Source organism: Carassius auratus, chromosome 24, assembly GCF_003368295.1.
Source record: "Carassius auratus strain Wakin chromosome 24, ASM336829v1, whole genome shotgun sequence".
In the NCBI taxonomy this organism is placed as follows: domain Eukaryota; kingdom Metazoa; phylum Chordata; class Actinopteri; order Cypriniformes; family Cyprinidae; genus Carassius; species Carassius auratus.
Window position 1 is genome coordinate 17,661,771 of NC_039266.1, and position 25,417 is coordinate 17,687,187.

At 34.5% G+C, this 25,417-nt stretch overlaps 1 pseudogene; it reads left to right on the plus strand.

Annotated features, from left to right (window-relative positions):
- LOC113041869 (fibronectin type III domain-containing protein 3B-like) overlaps window positions 1-23,822 on the plus strand; it is a 24,090-nt pseudogene extending 268 nt beyond the window's left edge.
- The last annotated feature ends 1,595 nt before the right edge of the window (window positions 23,823-25,417 follow it).

Sequence of the window (25,417 nt, forward strand, 5' to 3'; positions counted from 1 at the left end):
TTTCGTTCACGAGGGGGCAGCATCTGTTAATGCATTGCTAAATGGTTCATTGATTGGTCACATCAATAGCCTGTTTTTCTCATCATCTCTGCTGCCGATTTCATAATCTTTGTCTCTTGCTTTGAGTGGGAATGCATGTTATATATGCATTTAAGGTTTAAAATGTGATATTAATATAAGTAGACAAAAAAAAATAGAATGCATTTATTATCAAAAATATATTCAAAATCTTATCGTAAGATTGCTTTAGATGTGTATTTAAAGCACACAAAAAGAAGGCTTTGTTCCATTTCAGATTGTTTATATTTTAACTCCCTTTTTGTGTAAAGATAATAGTTAAATTGCCTTTAATTGTCATGTTCATCTGACCTAATCAGATACCAGCAACAGCACTTTGAACTTTTAACCCTCTTTTCTATCACAAAGTAGGCACACACTGGTTCTTCAGTATAGTAATGTTGTTTTTTTTCAAGGTCAATTCGACCGCAGCAGAAGTGCACTGTAGAAAATATAATAAAGCAAACAGAAGTACACAACAGCCACTACAATGAGTACAGAAGAGAATGTAATGTTAAAAAGAAAATGTTTTATATTTGAGGTCTCCGAGACCCCAAATGTAAGTAATGTTTTTCATGAAGAATGTTTGATATAAAGTTTTTTTTTTACATCTTTTATGAGAATTATTATCCTTATATTATATAGTAATATTACAGACATTTTTTTTAATTATTTTGTATATTTTTTGATAATAATTATAACATTTTTAGATATGTGTTTATTTTAATTATTTTATGCATTTTAGATTATATATTTTGTGTAGATTGAGTAACTGGACATAAACTTTTTCTTTCACACCCTTTTTTGTGTGTATTATCAAGGTGATAACCCAGTTTTCCTGCTTTTTTGTGCTTCTTTCTGTTATCTCACCTAGAAACGAATTTATATTCTACACAAGAAGCTGTTTCTGCCTTTCCATTTGGTGCTGTGCATTACAGATTTCATAAATGAAGCATTTTCAGTGTCTTTCGTCATGAATCGGTTCCTTTAACATTTACTAATGCAGCCGACATTTAGATGTTTTGTGAAATACTCCTTATAGCTCTTGCTTTCAGTCTTTACTAATACAAATCGCTTGGTTGAATGCAAAACAGCAAGTGTCAGAGAAATAGTGTGGTTTGCTGTGCCGAAGCCAATTAGACACAGATGTTTTTGTTTTGTGAATGAGCAGTCGCTCTCCGCTTTGAGCAACTGTGGAGGACGTCATCTGCAGGGTGCTCAGACTGATGCTTCACTCACTAAAGGCGAGCTGCAGTAGCCTTGACACTCGAATTAAGTACTATTTACAGCTGCCTAGATTTATTGATGTACCAGACATCATAAATAAATGGGAATTGCAATTCAAATGGGCTAGTTCAGGCGTTTTCCTTTTTTTTGAACTTTTAGTCTTCTCCCAGCTCTTCTCTGCCAATTTGTTTTGGATTGTCATTCTTGTTGTACAAGCCTTTTATATATTTAACATTTAAGCCTTTAGCAGATGCTGTTATCCAAAGCGACTTAGAGTGCATTCAGGCCAACATTTTTTACCTAACATGTGTTCCTGGGAATCGAACCCACAACCTTTTGCACTGCAAACACAATTTTCTCCCACTGAGCACAGGAACACTATAATATAATTATATCCTAATTGAAAATAAAATAAATTTTAGAAATTAAATGCAATTAGCAAAACATATATTGCATAATATATGATTTGTTTTACATTACATATAATTTTTATTATTTTTATATTTTTTTAGAGGTCAAATTTTCAGGCTGTTATGTTTTATAATAAAGCCTGGAATCTGTCTGTATTTTGGCCCTTAGGTGTCTAACGTACAGTCCCGCTCCGCGCTTGTGTCATGGACGTCTGTTTCTGTATCGGGATCATCTGGACGGGTCACTTCCTGTGGTTACGAGCTGCAGCTCAAGGACAAGGGCAGAGACGGGAAATACAAGGTTGTGTATAGGTAAGGCCCACTGTTTAGATGCATAATTTTATTGATGCATGTGTTCTGAAGCACTAAAGCAATTTTTTTTTATTCGTTAGTATAGTTATATAACATTCTTCCCCATGCGGTTAGGAAAAATCCTCATGTAGGTCTGCAGTTTTGCCTTTTTTTTTTTTTTTTTGGTCCCTGGAGCAAAGCATACAGGCTATTATGAATTGATTGGAAAGCTGAAGGAGGTTTTAAAGAATGCTTCACCCATCTACTCCCACAAACAGACTTTCACTCTCAGTCCGTCTCTGTTTCAGTGGTGAGGAGCTCCAGTGCACCCTCACTGACCTCAGACCGGCCACAGACTATCACGTCAGGTAAGAGCAGTTTCTCATTTGCATTTATTCATTTAGCACACACTTTTAACCAAAGCGACTCACAAATGAGGTGAAGCGCTCCATTAGCTGACCACTTTGAATTTCATTTCAATTTGAGTGCTGAAGAGAGATGAATGCCCTGAAATCCTATTAAAGATGATATATGCTAAAAAAAAAAAAACAGATTTGTACTAAATTTTCTGCATCTGAACACTTACATTAAACAGCACAGTACTAGCACGGAGTGTTCTTCTTATAACTACAGTGGATATAGCATTCAAATACATTGTTATTGCTAAATGATTCATTTCAAATGACAATAGCAGATTTTCTGAAATATTCTTGAACTACTAATTGAGAAATTCTCACCATGTGTGTTTTACAGAGTAAACACAGTGTGTAACTCAGTAAAGGGTCCCAGTTCGGATGCGAGGGCCTTCACTACCCACAGCGCCCCTCCTGATACCCTTTACCCCCCAGACTGTCCCATCGCACCAAGAGCTCCCTCACATTACAGTGGAAGGTATGCATGACTTAATTGCATTTCATTTTCTGTTATTGTGCAGAGTTTCTACAACCATTCATATATCTTAGGGTCAAACTGTATTAGTAAAATTAGTTTATGGTGATTTACTAATGATTAATGCTATTATTATTTGAACATTCTGCATTTCTTCATGCTAAGAAAAAACCTTAACTGTAGTAAAATCATTGTAATGCATCACCTCCTGGCAGTAGTCACACATTGTATAATGATTAATTATAAAAAATATTTATTTTGTTTAGTGTCCTTAGTAATGAGGGATTTACATTTTATATGAGGGATTTAAAAAAATAATTAATTAATTTATTGAGCAAGGAAGCATATTTTTTTTTTAAATAGATTAAAATAGAAAACAACTTTTTTTAAAATTGTAACAATATTTCACAGTATTACTGTTTATGGTGTTCCTGTAGCTCAAGTGGTAGAGCATTGTGTTAGCAGCGCAAAAGGTTGTGGGTTCGATTCCCAGGGAACACATGTTAGGTAAAAACTGTTAGCCTTCATGCACAAAAGCATCTGCTAAATGCATAAATTTAATTACATTTTATATTATAATAAATAAATGCAGCACTGGTGAGCATAGAAGTCTTCTTTCAAAAACATAAAAAAACCTTAATAGCAACAAACTTTTGATTGGAAGTGTATATATAATGTATATATTTTTCAATTTCTCATTTTAATTTCAGCCCCCTGCAGACAATGGCTCAAAAATCACCAGTTATGTTTTAGAATGGGATGAGGTATGTATCACCTCTCTAAATAAATGTGGTTATATCTGTGTGTGCCATATACTCGTACTATCCAGTAGATTTTTCTGTCTCTCTCATTTCCTCTCTATTATTTGCCTTCTTTCTTTGGCTGTGGTGTTTTTCCCCTGTCTCCATGGCATGAGATGTTGGTCCTGTGGCGACTGAGGCTTTAACTCACTGTTCCGCTTTACGCCATAGTCTGTCTGCTTCAGTTATTTTGATTTACCCAAAGCTTTTCTGACTCATTAAGAGCTCATTAAAACTCCTCATCTGTGGCTGTGCGGCTCCAGAAGTGTCTGAAGATGCTGGCAGCCGTTCTTCCCCACCAAATCCATTCAGAATACCTCTGCATTTAACCTTAATTAAATACTGGCTCCTGTTGTTGTGACAGTTAGCACAGCTTCCAGCAGCAATTTTATTCTTGTTCTTGTTGTTCTTTTCATTTGAAAACTGAGTGTTCTATCCTGCCACAGCGTGACTGTCGATGTCCCTTTCTCCTTGTTTTTGGATGTTTGTGTTGTTCTTGTCATCCTATTTGTCACTGAATGTCTCGCTTCATTCTTTCTTCTTTTTCAGGGGAAGAAAAACAGCATTTTCCGTGAATACTATGTTGGACACCAGCGACACTGCAAACTAATGAGGTTGTGCCCTGCTGTTGGCTACACGTTTCGAGTGGCAGCACTAAATGATATTGGCACCAGGTTAGTTTATTTGTCTGTTTCCTACAAAATGTTAAATTAAATTATAACCAGTAATACCCAGTGCTGGGAAGGTTACTTTGGAAATAGGTTACTGATTACAAGTTACCCTATTTAAAATGTAATAAGCAGTTTAAACTATTACAATAACTTTATTAATGTAACTGATTACATTTGATTACTTTTTGGTTACTTTTCTACATGTCTAATGGATGTTTTCAGCTGTAAATCAGTTAATCAACTCTCAGACAGCTTGTGTTCGAAGGTTTTCAGCAGAAATGTGGATTGATATGATAGGCAGATTCAATCAAGAGAACAAAACAAGAGCATCAGAATAGCATCGATTTACTAAGAAGTCTTGTAAATTGCAGGAGGCATAATGCACATAAAAAACAAAGCAACAAATTAATATTCTTCATCTAATCCTAGATTTTTATAGAAAACATTCAGATGTGACCCCTTTTAATCATACTTAAGTAACTGTCATTACAAAAAAATTTCTCAATAACTGTTATTTTGTACTACAATTACGTAAAGCCGTTACATGTATGTAGTTACTTCCCAACACTGATAATACCATATGTTAATTTAATTTAATTTAATTTAATTTTTATTGTATTTTATTTTGCTATTTATTTTATTTTATTTCATTATTTCATTTTTATTTTATTTTATTTTATTTTATTATTTTTCTTTTTCTTAATTTTCTTTTTTATTTTATTTTTTTATTTATTTTAACTCTTTGTTTTATGGTGACATAGTTACATATGTTTACTATAGTAATAACTGTAAAGTATGCATAATAACAAGCAACTAACCCTAAAACCAAACCCAGACCCTAACCCTACAGAAAATACATGTGGTTAATTAATACTACAAAGTACTTATTGTGCTATTACAGTGTAACAGTTTCAACTTAAAAAAATTAACCTATTATTTTATTTTTTTTATTTTAGAAACATAATTCTGTTATTTTGGAACCTTGGTTGGATTACCACCAAAACAACATAGTAAATAAAATAATATTTATTTTAGTTATACCATTTTAAGATAATGTACTAGCCATAGTACTGATTTTTGAGGTGTTGGTGAAATAATTGTGTTTTAAATTGTTTTATGATTTACTGCAAAAAAGTCAATATTTATAAATATAACCCAGCAGCCTATGTGCTTTTAGTTGTATGCAATTTAACAGAATTTTGGCCCTGTGGTGTCTCAGTGTTTAATGGTGCGGTAAATGAGAAAATTCTCCTCACTGCTCACTGTGAGTGCTGGGGGAGAAAGTCCAAATAATTTATTACTTTGTGCTTCTCACACACTTTGATGATACACAGATATGTCGTATAGTCTATATAGAATTGGAAAGGATGAGATTTTCTTAGTGTTAATGATATAATGTTTTTTTCTGCAGTGGATTCAGCACAGAAGTCCTCTTCTACACCACAGGAAGTCTCCCGCAGACGTCCTTACCTCCACGGCTGGTACAGGCAGGTCCGTCCTGGCTTACACTGGAGTGGACGCGACCAAACAGCTGCAGCACCGAGGAGGTGGTCAAATACACCCTGGAGATGCAGGATGAGACCAAGGTGTTGAATTCTCTCCTATTGCTCCATCCCATAATTCCCCTGAGCCCTTATGCAGGGGTTATTATGGCTTTCTGTTGTCATAATATCTATCAAAACTAGATGTTCTCAGTGTTGTACACTGGATGTCACGTCTCTTGGTTTCTAGTTAATTGCCCTTGCCCACAGTTGTCAGAGTAAATGGGCTCTTCTGGATCCATTACTAATGCCTGTTGTGTTTCACACCTCAGGCTGATGCGCCATCCAAATATATTGAGATATTTAATCCACATTATTTTTCATCTTGCTTACTGAGTAATTGTATGTGTGTGTACATACAGTATATATGTGCATATGTGTATACGTGTGTGTGTGTGTGTGTGTATGTGTATATGTATGTATGTATGTATATATATATATATATTATATATATTATATATATATATGTGTGTGTATATGTATTTGTATGTATGTATGTGTATGTAAATATATGTATACATGTCCATATTATGTTTATTTTAATATATTTTATATAGCAGATTTTTGTTATTATGTCATAATATAATTTTTTATGCATTTTCCCACTTTAAAATCATGCAACATTTTCAACTTTCTATTTTGCATCTGCAATGGAGCACACTACTGAGTGTAAAATGGTATTAATAAGAAAAATTAGGACTCTTAATCATTAATCTTAAACTTAATTGTATTCATCTGCAATTGGTTGGATCATTAAAAACAGTGTTAATGGCCAGATTGTAGCAAAAGCATTGAAAAATAAGAAGCTTTGCTGATGTCAACCAACAAAAAAAGTTGTTTCAGAGGTGGAGCAAATTCAAGTTTAGGACTGGACTAGCATTTGTCCAAACAATTGCGTATTATTCTTTTTGATTTTCGCTTGGGGCACAGAACTGACCCGATTCCTCACTTAGATCCATTTGTCAGCCTCAGTGAAGTATTTACAAGTGCAAGACAATGATGTAGACAGCCTCCAAAGCAAAACTGGGAGGGAGTAAATGTTCCATCCTTCACTTCCTGACACCTAATGGACGATGTGTTTTTGGCAGGGACTGGACTTCCAGGCAGTTTACAGCGGTTTGGAGCTGAACCGTAAGGTGGAGTCCCTAAGAAGGAACACACAGTACAAATTCAGGGTGAGTGAAGCTCAGATTCAAAAATGTTAATGTTCCTACAGCCCATACCCAAAAGCCTAAGGATTTTATTTATTATATTTATGCATTATTTTGATTCACAGTTGTTGCTTTCTTTCATTCTCATACACAAACAAGCCATCCGTACTAGTGATTAACTAGAGCTCTGGAAAAGCACGTGTTCCCAAAGCACCTTTGCTTTTTTTCATTTCCTTCTTCTCTAATAAGGCAATTAGCGATAATCTAATGAACTTCAGTTTCTCTGCCAACCTGAAGCTGTTTCTCAGATCCAGCAGTTGTTGGGGGAAGGTGACTTGATTTCCCATGGTGGTGTGTGTTAAAGGCTTTTAGTCTAATCTGAGTAAGCCGGGAACACTGCGTTAGCATTATCAGGGGAGAAAGACACTTCTGAGAAGACTTGAATGTCGCTCTCTGTGATGCTGCAGGTGATTGGGAAAATCATCATGAGAAAAAAACTATTATTTTTTTTACTTCTAGTTAATTGATCACACTGGAAAAGCAAAAAGAAAGAAAAGCATTTGATTGTAGGATACAGTATTGCATGCAGTAATATTTTTGTTTTGTTTTTAAAGAAAATTATAAATATATGGGTACAATACTGCAGAAGTAGTTGCATGGTAGAATGGTCTTCTGACATCTCTCTTAACTGTCGCCTTCTACAGCTCATCACTTGTAGTGGAGAGTGTTGCAGTGCTCCAAGCTCTTTGTTCCTGTGTAAGACGACCCCAGACAGACCCGGACCCCCTGTGAATCCTGCAGTAAACACTGTCACATATCACAGCTTCTGTGTGACGTGGGGTAGGGAAATCTTAAGGCAGCATTTTACGTTTCAAAAAGTCCATCATATTCTAATCTTTACAGTTTTTTTTTTTGTTTTTTTTTACATCTAAATCAGAACCTCCACAGGATGATGGTGGATCCGGAGACTTGACGTATGTCTTGGAGATATCAGAAGGGGATTTAGAAGGTGTTTATTTGCTTTTATTTGATTACAAATGGGTAAATCTGACTAGAACATGTCCAGATCAGATTTCACCCCGAAAGTATTTTGTAGAAATATTTTAGGACCATTATTATTTATTTAATTCTTTTTAGAATTTAGGACCATTATTATTTATCATTATTATTATTTTTGTGTTGTCACATACCAAAACAAAACACGACGATGTACAAATAGTTTGCAAAAAAAATATTTTTTATTTTCCATTTTAATGTTTTCTTTTCTTTATGGTTATGACAACATTAGGGGGAAATGTGCTTAATTATAATGGAAATAATGCATAAATGATCAACATTATGTAAGAATCTCTTATGCTCAAAAGGCTGCATTTATTTAATAAAAAACACATTCAAAAATAGTAATATTGTGAAATATTATTACAGTTTAAAATATCTATTTTCTATTTTAATGTTGGAAAATGCCATTTATTCATGTGATGGCAAAACTGAATTTTCTGCATCCATTACTAGTCTTTAGTGTCACATGATCTGATATACTGATTTTCTGCTCAAGAAGCATTTATTTTTCATTTTAAAATCCGTTATACTGCTTACTTATTTTGTCGAAACTGGTAGAAAGCCAAAAAAACAGCATTTGTTTGAATTATAATTTTATGTGGCAATATAGACGTCTTTAATGTCAGTTCGTCTGTGTCTGTGTTCAGAGAGGCAGTGGACAACTCTCTATAGAGGACCAGAGAGGAAACATCTGTGTGAGGATCGAAAACCAGCAACAAGCTACTTTCTGAGACTCAGCTGTGTGAATGTGGGCGGCCAAAGCCAGGTAGAAGAACTTTCCATGTTCATTTACTGATTCTCAAGCTGATTCATGTAATGAAGTCTCAGTGTGCGTGTTGTGTTTCCTCAATGCAGTGCTCAGATGACTTGACGGTGTGCACTCATATCCCGCCCCCTGGCCGCTGTCAACCCCCAAGAACCGTGGGTAATGTCAAACACAAAGAGATGACCTTGCAGTGGGGTGAGGCTGTTATTTTTCTTTATACCCTTTTATTCTCTTTTGTCTCTTAGAGAGAACTGGTTGTCTAAAAATGTGGCACAAGATTCTTGATTTATTTATCGACTGACATTTATGACCTTTCTATTCAACAAATCACTCAATTGGAAGTGCAGTTCAAAGGAAGCTGAAAGACACTTGTCTGCTTTTAGATTTTTTTATGTTTGGTACAAGCTCAACAGGTGAAGTATTCAAAGGATTTATAGTTATGGAACTCTACTGAAGTCTAAAGTTCAGTTTACCCAGAATGCACCTGGACCAACTAAAAGCTTTGCACCTACATTTTTTTGAGCCGTCCATGCATTACATCACCCTGTTTAGTGTGTGGGTTTGTTGTGTGCATGTGTTTGAGGGAACCAGAGGTAAAATGCACTTGTTTGTTAGCGATTATAATCCTGACTCACTGTTGTTGAGTGAAGGTGGGCTCATTTAAGAGGCTGAATCCGGTCTATAAATAACTGTGAAATAGCAGTGCTGATTTCAGCCGTCCACGCTTTACTCTCAGAGGTTTGTGCCGCTCGGACAGCGGGCGTGAGCTTCCCTGCATGTTCTCCATCACTGCAATTGATCGGTTCCTTCCTGAAGCCAGTTAGTCGCAGGGTTGTAGAGAGGACTGAGAATGTGTTTTGGTTTGGAGAGGTTGGTGGCAGATGGATGTCTTCTGAGGTCATCCTAAAATCTTTTTCTGGGGAGCAAGAGCGTGACTGCGACAGGAGAAGTGCATTGTGGATTCACACCGACAGTGCTGTTGCAACAGTGGCTCTGTTTTGCTAAATAGGCTTTTTGGAAATAATTAATAAAATGCTTCGTTTCAGCTCACATCCCTTGTCAGTTTTTTTAAGAAGTATTATTATGACCCATTTTTATATTTATATATAATTTAACTGTTATACAATTTAAATAATAATAATTATTATTATTGCAAAATAAGTTTTAGTAATTAATCATAATAATAATTCGTAAAATTATTATTATCCTCTTGCTAACTCACCTCCTAGATCACAACTGTTTGAATGAAGAATAATAATAATTATTATTAATATTACACATACCCGTCTCTTAACTCACCTCCCTATGGAACCATGTTTCTAACAATTTAGACTTTTCATCTCACAAATGTTAAAAAATTAGATAAAACGTCGCAATTACATTTGTTCCGAGGTGGAAACAAGCACCAGAATTGCGAGATGTAAACTCAGAATTCATAGGAAAAAAGTTACAATTGCCACTCAGGATGTGTGAAACAGTCCTAATTGTGTGATCGTGTATACTGGACTGGAGTTGTGGATTATGCTTTGACTTTTTCACTTTTAAATGATTGCTTATTGTTCCATCTCCGTCTCTGTTTCTCCCATTTACCCATCATTCTTTGTTTCTCCAGATGGTCCTTTGTGTGGTGAAGAGAGTGAAAATGTGGAGTTTAGCTTGGAAATGTGTGCAATGGAGGAGGGTTCGGAGCCAATGGAGGTGTACCGTGGATGCAAAGCAGAGTGCACTGTGGGTAATTTGCTCCCTGGCACCACCTACAGGTTCCAAGTTCGTGCAGCCAACAGTGTTGGGGTAAGCAACCCTGCATGCATGATCCAGCTATTTATACATGATCTGGCTCTTTAATATATGAAACACAGAACAAACTACTTGAAATCCAATTAATTAAAAAAAAAAAAGTTTGAATAAAATCTCAAGCCAAAATTCGAATTACATTTAAACGTATTGTTTTTTGATTTTAGTTTTTTTTTCCTGTTCATGCTACAACAAACTAAGCGACAGTTTAGTGTCATTATCATTAACAAAATCTATTAAAATTGTTAATGGCTAATTGAAAAATAAAATAAACATTTTAAATTGTCCTTTTTTTTACTGTAAATACTTGGCAACTAAATGAAATAAAATAAGTGTATGTTACTAAATTACTAAAACTGAAATAAAAATAGTTTTATGGAAATATATATATTTTTTAAAATGACGGAAGCACATAACTAAAAATAAAAGCTAATGTGGAATATTAATAAATTAGTTCTATCAAACGATTAATCGCAATTAATCGCATCCAAAAAAAGTTTGTTTACATAACATATGTGTGTGTACTGTGTATATTTATTATGTATATATAAATAAACACTCATACACTATTCACTATTTGAAAAATGTACATGTATTTACATGTATATATTTATATAATTTATATTATATATAAATATATTTAATATAAAAATGTAACATATTTTGTCTTAAATATATACATGCATGTGTGTGTATTTATATATACATAATAAATATACACAGTAAATTATATTATGTGTACAAAAACTTATTTTAGATGCAATTAATCGCAATTAATCATTTGACAGCACTATTATAAATACTATAGTATATAGATAATAATACAATTACAGAAAAGGTTTAATTTTTGCTTTTGAAATCATACAAAAAAATACCGAAAAGACTTATATTTTATTTATATATTTTTTTTATTTATAATATTTTTGTTTTAAGTGTACTCTAAATTAAATGCTAATTCATTATACCAATCCAAAAGCAAAAAAAAAAAAGTCCATTCAGGTGGTTTAATTTCACCAATTAATATTCTGTGTTCCATATAAATTGTATATATTTTAGTGAAGGGAAAGCAGTGAGTCTAACAGCTATAATATTGTCCCCCTCAGTTAGAAATACAGCACTACAGTTGTTTTTCCCACTCTTACATGAAATCCACGTTAAATCCACGTAACAAACCCTCTACATTGCCTCAGGGCGATAAAGGGACCTGAGCCCCTTTCACACTGCCATTCCGGCAAATACAGGGGTAAAGTGTTCCTGTAATTGTTCCCTGGTCGCTAGATTTGGCACTTTCACACTGCCAGTGATGACCCGGTATATGTGCGTGCTTTCACACACAACCCTTGAACATCCCGTAACGACACGTGACATCAGCACGTGACGTGTAATGTACGAGTCGACAATGCTTGGCACGTTATACTTTAACTGAAGCAAGCAAACGATCTCTGTGTCAGCGCGGAAAGTGAGGAACTAACTGATCTCTGCTTCATTACAGTTTGCACATATGTTTTCGTCGCGAATGTTGATCTTCCTTCAAAACAGCCGGTAAAAGAGTCGCGCGATAACGCGCGTCATCACTTCGATACGGAATTAGATCTGGCTTTTGTTCACACAGCGCTCGTTCCGGATCGATTACCGCAATGTTACTAGGTCCCCGACCCGGGTTCAATTCGGTAATCAATTCCGGGACGTGGTTGCTTTCACACAGAAGGCGACCAGGCAATGTTACGGGAATATTGCGGGTCCGATGTGCAGTGTGAAAGGGGCTCTGCTGTCTGCCTCGGCAAGGATATTAAGAAGCTAATTCAGCCATCACCAGAGATGGATGCCTAACACAGTGTAGCACTTTGGGTTTACCTGCCACAGAAATAACAGATTTCCCTCCTGATGGTCAAACCCTGTCCGTTCATTCCCTTTGAGACAGCTCAGAAAGCCCTAAATCTCAGCCGGTTCCTCTCTCTCCTGTTTTCCAGTACGGACCGTACTCCGAATCAGTGGAAATAAGCACGGCCGCCGGCCCCCCAGGACCATGCAGTCCACCTGCCATCAATGTGACGTCACACACCTGTGCAGATGTGACCTGGGAGGTGAGTCCGCGAGAGGCATTCACACAGTATACAGGCAGTAAATTATTAATCATGCTGTTATCTGATGAAATTGTCAGCGATTTTCTGCTGCATTGGGAGAGTAGTCAATTTGCAGACGCAAACACTGGCTTTGGGACTCATAGAAAGACACAATTACTAGAATAGACCCTCAGCACAGCTACAGAAACTCCATTAATGAAAATACAGCATATTTCTTTCATCGATCATCTAGAAAATGCCAAAGACCCATTCTCTGCAGTGAAGGTGGCAGACTGTGTCCACGCAAAACCTTTTCTTCTCCAATTGCTCCTTCAGTCCCTTCTTCTCAATAGGTGACAAATGGCCTCCTGTGTTTTATCCACAATGTGATTTTAATCATTGATGTCTCCTGAATGTCAAATATCAAGACTTCAATGATTTGCATTCTGTTTTGAGAGCTTGTTTCATTTATTAGCAGTGCGTATGATGTGTTAGCTCTCTTGTGTTTGTCCTGATGAAACCGTGTCAGGCAGATAATTGGTCACGTACTGCTGGGAATATGCGTTTTTTGCTCTTGTTTCCTGGAGCTTAACGCTTTCTCTGATCTCAATCCCCAGAACAAAGAGAACTCTGGGATAGACATTTCTGAGTACCGGCTGGACTGGGGACATGATTTGGACTCTCTTGAACTGGTCTACAGTGGAACGGAAACCTACTTCCAAATCTCCAACCTGGAGGCATCTACGGACTACTGCTGCAGGCTACAGGTAATTCAGAATGTGTCCAAAATCACACACTTCTTCAAATATAATACATTGTTATAAATGAGTTATACATTTATTTTGTGTCATTTATTGGTTTTTCTACAAATTGATCTTTTACCAAGACAAAAGCCTAGTTTGTTTAGTTCATATATTTTTTCAGATTCTTTGTTGAATTATTATCCACTTCAAGATATTTAAATCTATGGAACAGAGCTATTAAATAAGCTTCGTCTTGTAGCTATAATTTATAGTGCTTGATTATTTTTTTTATTATGTTAATTTAACTTAAATGATCATATTCATTTTTAAGGATTATAATAAAATAAGTGCAATGTGGGAATTGTATAGATTTAATGTCAACACGTGCGATATTCACAAAATTGCTGAATTTAAATGAATTGCAAAATTATTTCTTAAAAAAAAAAACATTTAATTTACCCCCACCCCCCAAAGTAAATTTTTCTATTTTCGAAAAAAGTCAGTAAATAATATATAAACAACATTATATATATAATTCAGTTTACCCCTGAGCGTTTGCTTGAACAGTTTAGTTTTTGATAAATTAGTAATTTACAGTAAAATGAGTTAAATTATATATGAGAATAAATTAGCATTCTAATTTCCAAGTTAAGGAAACACATTAGTTGCTGAAAGTAATTTAGCTCATATAATTGCTTTGAGCATAATCACATTGAAATGCATGCATTACCGGCAGCTTGCGTTTTAATTAAACAAAAAGAGTGTAAAACCTTAATCACACAGTGTGTGATTTACAATGAATTTATAAGAATAAAGTATTATATGAAACACAGCCTTGCATGCATTCGGATGCATATTATCATTGTCTTTTTGCAAACTGGTTTTAATGCACAAAAAATAAACCTGCAGATTGTGCAGAGCAGACATTATAAGCACTGTAGCAGAAACATGTCTGGAAATGTTCTGACCTTTGGAAGCTCCTCTTCACATTTAAGTGGCTTTGATTCGCTGTGTCTGTTATGAACTAAAGGCAAAACAATCTATCAGCAGCCGAATGAAGAGAAGTCATTTCTCATTGCACTCGCCAAAATGCTCAGTGTGAAACATCAACTTATTATTAGAGTGATAGATGACCCGAAAGTGAAAAATCTGTCATCACCTTGCACAAAAAAAAAATATCCTGACGAATGTTGGTAACCAAACAGATGACAGAAGCTGCTTAATTCCACAACATGAAGACAATACTGTGGAAGTCAATGGCTACCATCAAGTTTGTATTTATTTATTTCTGTATTTAAACCGTAACATGTTTATTCTTTTGTTTGTATCCGGTTCACAGGCGGTGAACCAGGCAGGGGCGGGCCCCTACAGTGATCTGGTGACGTGTCGGACCCCTGCGGCGGCCCCTGATGTTGTATCCGGATTCCGCCTTGTTGACCACCCTCTGAACCCAACAGAAAGTGACCCCTTCTCCCACTCCACCTGTCTGGCCCTTACCTGGGACGAGCCTCCCTGTAATGGAGCAGAAATGACCTCCTACAGCATCTCAATGGGCGATGACAGCATCATCACCGTGGGAAATGTAACCTGTCACATTATCAGGGACCTGCTGCCGGACAGCGAGTACAGGTGAGTCCAGATGTTTTTTAACACTCTATATCTCTCTTTCTACCACCGTGCATCATCAGCTCTTCGGCTGAGGTCAATGTTTGTGCATTAGTGATGACCGGGGACTTATTTTCCCATGGTCCCTGTAATATACAGATGAGTGCTGGTGAATCTCGAGCAGCGCCCTGAGTGAGTGTGTCAGTGCTATTAGCTCTGCAAATGGACTCCACTTACATCTGGCTCAAGATGTTTTTAGCAAAATGGTGCTTTCTGGGTAGATTCAAGAGTATTTATGTAACTTTGCTGTTAGCAGGGTATTTTTTTTAAAACAAGGTATACTTTTGCAGGGTTTCTGTGAGTAGGGCTGTCAAACGATTAATCGTCACTGATCGCATCTATTATGTGTTTACATAATATATGTGTGTGCTGTGTATATTTATGTATATATAAATACAAAACACATGCATGTATATATATATATTTTTTATTTTATATTATACACACAAGCTTATTTTGGATGCAATTAATCGCGATTAATCGTATATTGTGTAAATACAAACTTTTATTTTGGACGGAATTAGTAGCTCACAATTAATCATTTGACAGCCCTATCTTTGAATCTTAAAATATCTCAAGTCTTAATTCACCTAGTTATGAATTAAGGCCTTTAAAATTATTATTTTTTTAATTTTCATAAAATTGTCTTAAAAGTCTTAAACTTATCCTCATAAAACTGTAATAACCTACAAAACACTTAAAAAAAATTATAACTGTAGTATGTCATATTCACGTTTACATATTGTACTAAAGTGCAATCCCCCTTAAGTAAATATGGATTTATATTAAAAGGAGGAGCTTATTAGAACATTTGCATGAGAGAGGGACTCTTTTATTTGGTCTGCCTTTAAAGTCTGTTAAATGTTATGAAAGTGAAATGAAAATGTTATATTATAAAAGACTGTAATTTGTGATGAATAACAACATTAAATGGATCTCTCCATTGAGGTAATGGACAATAAAACACATCTACAATTAATATGCCAAATGCAAATGCACTCATAATTATCATAAGAACGTTTCTAATGTCTCTAATGGAACTAGAGGTTTCAATATCTTTCTTGAGCTGTCCAAAAAGTAATAGGTTCCAGTTCACCTTAATGACCCAATGTTACCAAAATCTATTTGGACACCTGTGTGAATATTAAAGTGTTAAGTAACTAAATATCAAGCCTCTGAAAAGGAATAATGCTCAACCTTTTTTTTTTTTATTGTTACAAGTGTCAAGGTGATTTTTAGTGGATGCATGAATTAATTTGTCCTCAAGTTCTCACACGGTGTCCTAGCAGTATCACATTAGTTAGAAACATGATCACAAGCACAAAGTGTTCTAATAATTTTGACTTTGTAAACAGTCTATCTATATCTATTTATTTGTAATTATAAATACTAACAAACTTCTTCTTTTTTACTTTTTTTTTTAAGTGAGGCTTAGGCTCTATTTCTTTAAAGAAAAATGCTGTGCTGTTCAACTTTCTATTTATAAAAAATAATTCAACATATAATAATAAGAAATGTTTGAGCATATTAAAATGATTTCTGATGGATCATGTGACACTGGAGACTAGAGTAATGCCAGCTTTGCATCAAAAATAAATTACAAACAGTTATTTTGCATTTTAATAATACCTGTATTTCACGATATACATTTTGTACTATATTTTAGATTAAATGAACATAAGAGACACCATCTTACTGATTTTTAAGGGTTGTGTATCATTCAGATACTTCTGTGTTCCTCCATGTTTTTCTAAATTCATTCAGTGTTTCCAGAGAACCATACCCTTTAAAAATATTTGTTCCCAAACTTTTATTTTAGTCATTAAATGCTTTCAAACATAAGTTTTAAACATCGTGCAGGACTTTTTAATAGAAACCAAAAAAAAACTTCAACTTTTTGTAAATAAGCTTTTACAGAAATTCCATTAAGACCACAAGTAGTCCTCATAGTCTCATGATCTGCGCACAAGATCTGCTGCTTCCATTAGTCCCAGAATGTAGTATGTTAGGATGGACTCATGCAAACAACTTTTCTACTCAACTTTTTTACTCAAAAAAGACATTCATGTTTTTTTGTCTTCGGGCAAAGCTGCAGGAACTAGTTTGATCATTCTGCTTCAGCTGTAGTCTCATGATGTTGATGGATGGAGCTTCATTTTTTTGTGTGAACGTTTGTCTTGAAGAGTGCAATGATTAATTACTAACAACGATTTTCCTTATAATAGTTTGTAGAAACATTCAGGTGAAGAGAGATCATTTGAAAAGAATCAAGAAGTTGAAGTTACTAAGGACTGAACACGACTGACAGTTTGTTTAAACACTCTATTTCCTCTTTTTCTCAGCCTGCAGATAAGAGCAGAAAATGAAATGGGCCCCGGGCCCTTCAGTCAGACTCTGACGGTGAGGACCAGACCTCTTCCTCCATCTCCTCCGCGGCTGGAGTGTGCAGCGGTCGGACCTCAGAGTCTCAAACTACGCTGGGGTTTCAGCAGCCGAAGTCAACTCACAGACGACACGACCTACGTCCTGCAGATGGAGGACAGGAACCAGAGGTTAGCACTGATAGAGATATGTGCAAAACTACAACTAGTTGAGAGGTTGTCTGAATGACTCATTTGTTGTTGTTTTTTAAAGATGTTTTATATAGTTAGGCTAATTTAGAGGCTTTTTAAGTTTTTAAAACAAATGTTTATTTCCAAATACAAATTGCATTGGATTGGATGTTTCCAATGAAATTGCTATGTACTCACCATCAAAAGCTTGGTAAAAGGACTCAAATGGTGTAAGTGTTCTTCTGGTCTTCTTGGCATATACATTTTATTCGTAGTGAAGCATGTGTGCGTGCGTGTGTGTGTGTGTGCATGCGTATGTGCATGTGTGTGTGTATGCATGCACTTTCCTCTCCTTAGTTTGTCCCTCATGCACCCGTAGGGCAGGTTCTTTTCTCTGATGTAAGCAGATAATCTGAAAAGCACATTTTGTGTTTGTGGTCCATTAAGGTGGAGTCGACTAATGAAAAGACTTGATCTCAAAGCGCTGTTGGGAATTAGATTAGGAGACTCAGGGTTATCAAGACCACCTGCCTTAATGCTTTCTCAGAGTCGCTCGTCACTGACCCACCAATGGCTCATTTAGAAGCAAATGAAGGCCTGTGTTCTCCCCGGTTTAGAGCTTTCAGCCTCAGTTCCACTTCTGAAAAATTCAAACCATATAAACCGTAAAGTCTGGACTCTTGAATGGAGTTAATGAAGGCCTGCTTCTGCCTCGCATTCTTTCCTGCCTTGATGCTATTTAATAAAATTACGTGACAGGAACAATGATCTCAAGCAATCATCCAGTTTTTATTTCCTTTGCACTCAAGTTCTTAAAAAGAAATGCTAGGCTGTAAAAGAAATTAATAATTAATAAATGATACTTAATTCATTTGTGTGCATGTTTGTAACAAGCTTTCACCATCTTTTTAGGTTTGTGGTGGTTTACCGAGGTCCGAGCCACACTTTTAAGCTGCAGAGACTGAGCGAATCAAGCCGGTACCGTTTCCGGATCCAGGCGGTGAGCGAAGCAGGCGAGGGGCCGTTTTCTGAGACGTACACCTTCTGCACCACCAAATCTCTGCCACAGACACTGAAAGGTACCGCATTTATTTATACTCACACTTGTACAGGAACAAAAATTTGGGATTACTATGACTCCTTTTTCCCTCTTTGTTCTTTTTTTTTTTTTTATTCTACAAGGATGCAATAATTGGATCAGAAATAATAGTAAAGGCATTTATAATGTTAATAAGTATTCATATTTTAAATAAATTAATCGAAAAATCTTTAAACAAGTGATGTCATGATGTCCTCAAAAATATAAAGCAGCAAAACACTGATAATAAGAAATGCTTCTTAAGCAGCAGATTAGAATGATTTCTGAAAGATCATGTGACACTGAAGACTGGAGTAAAGATGCTGGAAATTCAGTTTAAATATATTAAATCATTATTTAATATTTTAATACTGTTTTTATTGTATTTTTTTGTAATCAATAAATGCAAAATAATATAGTATAAAGAGTAAGAAAAAAATGATCTTTTTTTGTGTATGCTCTCAGCCCCAAGAGTTATTCAGCTAGAGGGAAATGCCTGTGAGGTCACATGGGAGAGTATTCCACCAATGAGAGGAGACCGAATCAGCTATGTGCTACAGATGCTTGGAGGCAGAGATGCTGATTATAAACAGGTAAGAACCCAATTCCTCATTATACCTCCTTTGACTTTTAAAACGACTGTTCCACTCAAATTGTTTCCAAGAACTTTGTCTTCTTGGAGCTGTTTAAGAATGATGTGTTTTTTTTACTTCGTTTCACAGAAGAAGTACCATGTTAGATTCAGACATGGCCAGAGTCACAGCAGAAGTGCTGCTGATGAATAGAATTCATTCTGAACAGGAAATGGAAAACGGGCTTAAAGCTATTTGCAACATTTGCTCTCCGTTCCATTTTAACTCGTCACAATAAGCATTTGAATGAAATTGAGTGCTTCCGAACACACAGTCCCACAGGAATCATTAAATTGTGCTGTGGGGTTGGAAAGAGACACAGAAAGTGATTATCACGATTAGGTTCCATTCAGGTGTGCAGTAGCTTATTGTTTTGAAATCATTTCTGGTACACCACTTCCATGGTGCGATAAATTGAATGGAAGTTCCCAAAATTTGAAATTATGTGTGAATTTGTTTATTCATCAAAATGAGAAAACGCTCCTTTCCCAATCACATCAGCCATCCCTTTTTTCATGAATATCATTTGGTGACCCTCAAAAAGAAACATAAAAAAGTTATATTCCACCCCAAAATCAAAAGAAAAATGAAAAGTTATGTATTTTGAAGTATTTTTTAAGTATTTTGTGATAATTGTGATTATTTAATGGCAATTTGTCACAAAATAAACACCCATAAATAATAATGTAAAACAAAAACAAAACCTTTGTACTGTAATAAAAATGTTAAAATTCTAGATGAAGACTACATGAAGACGCAAACATAATATTTCTGTTTCAATCACTTGGTTTTTTTATTGATTTCTACAGTATTTATGTTTTTACACATTGGCTAGCTCCGCCCATCACAAAATCTCATTGGTCCAAATCCTTGCTCAATTTAACTGTGCATGAAATATTAAATACATTAGATATTAAACATTTCTTTTAATTCACCCTTACAGTCATTAATATATTCTACTAAATCCATCCTCACTAATTCCTTGCTGGTGCTTTATTAATTGAAAAACAAAAATCCCTGTTAATGAAGGAGTGGAGTTCCCCATGGCTCTATATTAGCCTAATTATCAATCTTACTGTGCAGCCATTTCCCCGTTTATGCAAATACCACTAGAAGGTGATTAGAATTAACTTCCATTATTTATTCTTTTTTTCTGTTATTAGTGCTTGAGTAGCAGTATTCGAGATTATGTCAATATTTTCATTGCATGTAACTGGAATTAATACAAAAACTAATTATACACACATAATTGGTCTGTCATGGCAATAATATCAAGACTTCACCAAAATTGAGCCACCCGTGGTTGAGAGGCTTAAAAATCTCTTGTGTTGCCATGGAGACATAAACTGTGGTCCTTTTGAGAGCTGCATGTGACCGGTGGAACAAAGTCGCCCCAATATGTTGATCTTCAACAATGTTTACTGGTTATAAAAGCCCATATAAACAAGCTGTTTTTATTTTTCATTTGCTCAGGGGTCTTTTTTTTCTGTGAATGTTCCCAAAAATGGCTTATGCTTTTAGGTCAACTGCCATTGTCATATTTACTTAGTTTTGGCAGTTAAAGACAAAATAATTTGTTTCGGTTGATTTGTGAAGCACTGGCCATTACTGCAGTGAACTAAATATTAAGTCATGTTCTTATGGTTATTAATGCAGTGTTCTGTTTCATGCAGACATCCTTGCGAAAGGCACATTAATTCCCAATGTTTTTTTGTTATTTTAAATCATCCGGCTTCTTTCATTTTTCACTTCATTTTTCTTGAGCTTGAAAGAGCTTTTTTTTTTTTCTACACTACAGAGAAAACAGGTTTGTATTTCAAGCGAGGAAGAACATTTATGTAACTGTCATCATCAGTGTTTTATGAGCAAACCGAAGTACAGCCCTACAGTAGCATTCTTTTATTATATTATATTGATCCTGGCGGTGTTGCCACACTCCAGATGAAAGGATTACGGTGACTTGTTGAGATTCTCTTTGAGGAGACTGAAGACCTTTATTAGTCAAGCTCTGAAGATTCGTCTTTTGTAATATGTGGGTCAGAGATGGAGTGCAAAAGATTGTTTGGCCTTCTTTTTGGCATCTTGGATGTTTTTGCTTTGATGACCAGTGAATCTAAAATCTAGAAGTGTCCTATGGTTCTTTTTTTATTTTTATTATTTGTTCATTTACAGTACTGTAGCCACCTTAATCGGTATTTTTTTTTTTTTTTTTTTCATTATTAGGGAAAGAATATAATTTTGCGTTATTGACAGAGCTCCTTTCTTATTCTTTCATTCCTTCCTTTTTTTGTAATTAATACATTTATTTGTTTATTTGGAATGGATTTTATTATTTGCATCTGTACATTTGCATTTATTTTGTAATACTTAATATTTATGCATTAATAATAATAATAATAATAATAATAATAATAATAATAATAATAATAATAATAATATAAAGATTATTTTCTATATTCCATCTCAGTCATGCTGTTGTTATATAAATAATGATAAGAATATGCATAGTGACTGTGATGAAATATAAAAAATGTATGTGTACAAAATATAAATGTAGTTATTGTTATCATTGTTGTTGTTATATAAAATGCTAATATATAATAAATATCCAAATATAATACAGCCAAACCAACATTTATTCAGACACCTTTAACATATCTCACATTATCACAGTTTATTAGCTATAGTTTAGAAAATGGTAATAAAATATGAAAAGGAGTCAGAGTTAAACTGTGTCAGAATTCGAGTTCGATTCCCCGGGAACACATGATAGGTAAAAATTGATAGCCAGAATGTACTGTAGTTCGCTTTGGATAAAAGCGTCTGCTAAATGCATAAATTAATTTGTTAATTTATTTACTATTTCTAGTTAATATGGATGTAACGATGCATGATTTCGATTTCATGATTTGATTCACAATTTATTTATTTAAAAAAAAAAGAGATTTAAGACAAATTATAAATTAAATGTGTCCTGTTATTATCGCTTGGACAAAATGCTGCACATTTCTTTGTGAAACAGAAATATAACGCTATAATAATATACTAATATAGCACTTACATATTATTGCTCTTTTATTGGTTTTGATTGCTTCTATTTGGATAAAAGTGACTGCTAAATAACAAAATTTGAATATAATGTGAATGTAAATAACAAAACTAAATAGAATTTTTAAAACAAGCTCCAAATCAAATAAGTACCACAAATAAATATCTTCACTGCATTTTAATCATGATCCAAATAAAGATGCTGCATAGATGCAACATGAGCCATTTTAAATCTAAATTATATTGTATAATTTCGAAATTTGAAGCAAAAAAAACAGAATGGTTTGACTTCAGTTTTGTGAAGCTATGCATAAAAAATATCTGCATGAAACAGAAACAGCAGACGAGCTGAACAAGATGCAGCTTCACTCTTTGCCAGCAGGTGGCGCTTAAAGCGTTTCTTGCTTTCGCTGTAAACAAAGCAGCACTGCACTTATGCACTTTAATATGTATTATACAGAGATAAGATGAAAATTTAAAAAAATACCATCTAAACTTTTCTAATGACAGTAAGTTCCCCTCAGACATACTGTACATTCATTTTAACTCCAACCCCAATTGAATCAAGATTTGTTTGGCATCTCAACTGATTTGAATTTTGAATTTTTGAAAATTTGAATCATTTCAAATAAGAATTTGAATCATTTGAATTTTCAACCGGCTTGCGGTTAATTTTTACATCCCTACTTGTGAATTTATTTCTTAATGTATATATATTTTTGTAAAAATTATTTATATGTAGGTTAAATTTTATATTTATATAATATTTTCTATATAATTTTTTTATTCCATCCCAGTCCCCATGTATAGTATAATTTATTATTATTGTTATTATTATTATTATTTTATTATTATCATTGTTTTATATTTTCATAATATACATTATTATTATATAATGTATTGTTTATATTATTATTATATTGTAATAAATAATTATAATAATAATTATTATTATTATAAATAATAATAATAATAATAATTATTATTATTATTAACAATACAGTACATTTATAATTGTCTAAAAGTACGCACAGTGAAGGAGAAACTTTAACTGTCTGGGCTAATGCATTACTTTCTGTCCTTCAGGTGTATAAGGGACATGAGACGTCCTTCCAGCTCTCCGGGCTGCAGTGGAACACAGACTACCGCGTGCGAGTGTTTGCATGCAGGCGCTGCACAGACACCCTCCAGGAGCTGTGCGGGTCCTTCAGCCCATCCGCCCACTTCAACCTGCGGCGGACTGACGCCACACTGGCTGTGGAAGCGGACGTCACCAGGGTGCCCATGGGCAACACCCTCACCGATGAACAGTTTGCCGTCCTCATTGTATTCGGGGTGGCCTCTCTCTCTGTCCTAATGGCATTTCTGCTTCAGCTTCTGATTTAGAGCCATTCTCGTCTGTCCCTTCAGTTTTTAAACTACAACTCGCAAAACAATTAATGCAAGTACTGTTCGGTCATTGACCAAATTACACCTTTTACACTTAAAATTTCATGTATTTTTTTACAGGTTTTTCTATAAGATGAGTTACAGCTTTAACAAATCAGTAATGATGAAATGAACTGTTTGGGCATCTGTGCCTGTTTTTTTTTTTTTTTTTTTAAAGTTGATAATGCTGTGCATATTTTTATATTTAGTATTTAGGAGATTTTAACACTAAAGTAATAAGTGTCCTTCCAGATCTCAAGTTGGACTCTCAGATGAATATCTGAGGTGGGGTTGTTTTAATGGTTTTTCCTATTTATCTTTAAATCAGTGTCTAGACAGCTAAGCGGCATCAGTACTCTCGTTCCCATATCTGTGCCCCAGGAAAGTCTGTCTAAAAGCTTCTTAAAAGCTTTATTCATTCTCTCCTCTTTAATTCGTCTTAAACACAATAAAAAAGAACAAGAAAAGTCAAAAGACACCTGTATCTGTCAGGCCAAAGAGAGTCAAATGACAGTTTTTGCAATCAATCATCAATGTACAGTGTTGTGAAGTCTGGAGTGTTTGTACCTCAGGGACTTGGGAGGGCCTTGAAATCCACAGATCCAAACTTTCATGACAAATCATTTCAGATCTGCTGCTTACAGTATTTCATTAACACTTTACCCTGGTCACATTCTACAGTACATGATCGTGTTTACTAGCTCAATAAGCCCTTAACCAAAGTTAGCCAGCATTCAAGATATAACCGTTTTGTTAGATTTATTTATGCTATATCCTTGTACTTTATAATGCAAATCACAGTGCAATCTACATTTATTTATTACAAGAATCAGAACTGTCATATTCAATATTTCCTTCATGTAGCATGTCTTTTTATAAGGGGGTTATGAAAAATCTTTATTATTTTTTCCAAATATAGAACATCATTTTAACATCATTAACCTGTCTTATTAAAGATATAATAGTATTGTTTATATTCTGTTTTTAATTGTTTTTTTTATTTTAATGCTGTTTTTTTTTTTAATGGCTTTAGTTCAGAAAATGTTCATGTCTTATAATTTTTTTTGATTTCCTACAAATATCGTATCTTTTTTATATATATGCTTTTCTTTCTACTTCTTTTAATCATCTATTCTTCATTTAGTAGAATATATATGTATTGTTGAAGTTTTTAGACAAACATTCCATTGCGTTCTGATTAAAAGAAGTTGAAATGACTTGACACTAGAAAACTTGAAGTGGAAACACTTGAAGAAATCTTTTTAAGAACTTCAGACCCAGAATATTTTTAAGTAGAAAACAGAAATACTTTTTTTGTTTGTTTTGAATTATTTTAGTTGCATTTAGCTGGATATTAGGTAATAAGTGGCCTGGACGTAGATTTCCATTCTTGCATATCGTTTCATGAAAATCAATCCATATTACCATTTTTTAAAACGGGACTGTCACATTTATTGATGTAAATTATAATCGTAGACATTATATTTAAAAAAAACTACCATATCAATTTAAATGTATAGATATTGAAACTACTACCCTTTGTATTTAAGATG